Source organism: Diospyros lotus, chromosome 6, assembly GCF_014633365.1.
Source record: "Diospyros lotus cultivar Yz01 chromosome 6, ASM1463336v1, whole genome shotgun sequence".
In the NCBI taxonomy this organism is placed as follows: domain Eukaryota; kingdom Viridiplantae; phylum Streptophyta; class Magnoliopsida; order Ericales; family Ebenaceae; genus Diospyros; species Diospyros lotus.
The window spans coordinates 35,824,504-35,826,987 of NC_068343.1; the positions used below are offsets into that span (position 1 = coordinate 35,824,504).

A 2,484-nucleotide genomic window follows, 5' to 3' on the forward strand; every position below is an offset into this window, starting at 1 on the left:
GAAGCACTATCACCATTAGCCTCAACTCTTCGTTCAAGCCAACTAAGAAGCTTGAAACCAAATAGGACTTTGTCAGATAGGGGTTATGATTGAGCATCAAGGCCATCAGCTCTTCAAATCTCAATTGGTACTCCATCATTAACCCTACATGCTTGATTTTGTTAAACTCCTTCACCACATTAGACAAGCCCCGATCTCCAAGCCTCTCCTTAGGCTGCCCCATTTTAAGGGACTCCTTTTGGTTAGAACTTCCGCGATAATCATCAAAGAATTTTGCTAGAAGCTTTAATGATACTTCTTAATTAGTATCATCGCAAACTCTTGCAATTACTCTTGTATCATACGGTCAAATTCCTTTTTTGTATCATAAATCATCCTACTCGTGTCCTTGCGCCTTTAACTGAACTGATTATCCAACTTCTTTTCCTATGCATAAGGCTTCTGGCCAAACTTCCCCTAATGTTTACCTCCAACTAAAAAAACAGCATCCTTCTGCTGTAAGTTAGGCTCCCATGGTCTCATGCATGCTTTGCCCATCATGGCAAAAATCTCACTAGTCGAACAAGCCATAGGCCAAGAACTCAAAGTGTTGTCCATCCTAAATCCCCACACTTCCCTTCTGTAGCTACCTCATCTAGTCACCTCCAAAAGTGATCCAATAAATGGAAAATTGTAGCCACTATTATGCTTTAAGGTTAAGTCTATTGTAGCAGCAGAATAAGTCATACAATTACAGTGACTTGATTAGCCTTCTAGAGTCCCCTAGATCGCCATCAAAAGTGAAAATCACTTGCTAAGAATTGATCCTGATCTCCTACTGCTCCTAGTTTTTCGTAATCGCCTTCAATTTTTAACAGTCAAGATCCATGCATCAGAATCAATTAGCCAAGTCTTCTTCCAATTCCAAGCCTCGAATATCAGCCGACCTCGCCTCCTTTTGCTCCAGACTCAATTTCTCCTTGTGCATCGGAATCAATTATAAGATTCAACTGTGGATCTCCTGGTTGCTTCTTTGTCTTAAACGCCCAATTCACCAGAATAATCGTAACTGCACTAGAAAAAGAAATCGAAGGCTAAGGTTTTGCTCCAAGAGTCGCCTCTACCTCGTCTTCTCTTCTACACACTCTGATTATTGCCTAAACCTCTTTTCACTAGAAATCACTACTCTAAAAGTCGAACAACCTTCCAGATTGTCAGAATTCTGCCAGATAGCCAAAGTTTCCCCATTGGAATTGTCTAGGATGCTTGCCTTCCTTGAGCAACTGTGATGCAACCAATGAAATTCTGCGAAATTGAGAATTCGATGGTTGTAGTAGCTTACGAGTTGGATTTTAAATCTACTGAAGTTGCGTCCCCTTCCACTTCGAGCAAGATTCACTGAAAACGTCAATGGTCTGCTTCATCTTCAAGACTCGAACACATTTTCAGAATTCTTAAGCCAAGAGCCACTCCTTCGTCGGACTCATAGGAAGCTGAATTCGTCTACAAAATTGAATACGGACGATCACCTATGGAATTGGCTACACTGCATTGCGGCTATTAGTTGCCCATCACACTTCTAATATGCCACTTTAATCTGCCTTCACATTAGGAATCGCGACTGCCTATCCATTGTCAATCACCTCCATGCATCATAATCTAATTCCGAGAATCAGTAGCTGAGAATTAATCCTTAGCCAATAGACCCACCCCAAACTCACTGAAGTTCTTGACTCACCGAGTCCGTTGAATCACCAGACCCTGGACTATAATGACTGAAAGTGATTGCACTAGACTTTAAATCGAATCAACCACAGTCAAGGATTAACTGCTCTGATACCATTTGTCATGAACCTAGGGTTTAACCTAGGGTTGGATTGGAAATTGGAAGAATGAATGGAGAATTTAGAAGAAGAAGAAGAATAAGAAAGAACAGAAAGTGAGGAAGGGAAAGATCGAGAGAAAGAGAATTTAGAGGAAGGAAATCAATCTTCAATTCTCAATTCAAAACATAATTCCCTCCTTTTACAATTGGCCTTTTTATAGGCATAGATAGTTGCTTAACTAATTTCTAACAACACCCATGTGCTCTTAACAAATTGTCAAATATCCCTAACAAACTATTATACCATATTACAATAATGCCCCTTTATTTCTCCTAGGGTCAAGACAGTGTTTTCCACCAGGTAAGGCTGCCAAACTCAAGAATGATATTACTAGTTTTGTTCAAATTGACGGTGAATCTTTGTATGAAGCATGGGAAAGGTTTAAGGAATTACAAAGAAGGTGTCCACACCATGGTCTACCTGACTAGTTGATTGTATAGACATTCTATAATGGTCTATCTCATTTAGTTATGATCACTATAGATGTTGCCGCATGGGGTGCATTAATGGGTAAGCCTATAAAAGATGCATATGAGTTGCTTGAAGAAATAACTTGTAAAAAATATCAATGGTGTAATACTCGAAAACTTTGGGTTAATTGAGGAATAAATATTTTATT

General features: G+C 39.5%; 1 non-coding gene across 1 annotated transcript; it reads right to left on the reverse strand.

The window, feature by feature from the left end:
- Positions 1 to 2,176: 2,176 nt before the first annotated feature.
- On the reverse strand, positions 2,177 to 2,283 carry LOC127805357 (small nucleolar RNA R71). Its single transcript, XR_008024094.1, has one exon. It is a non-coding gene; the product is annotated as a small nucleolar RNA R71 (small nucleolar RNA).
- Positions 2,284 to 2,484: the final 201 nt, after the last annotated feature.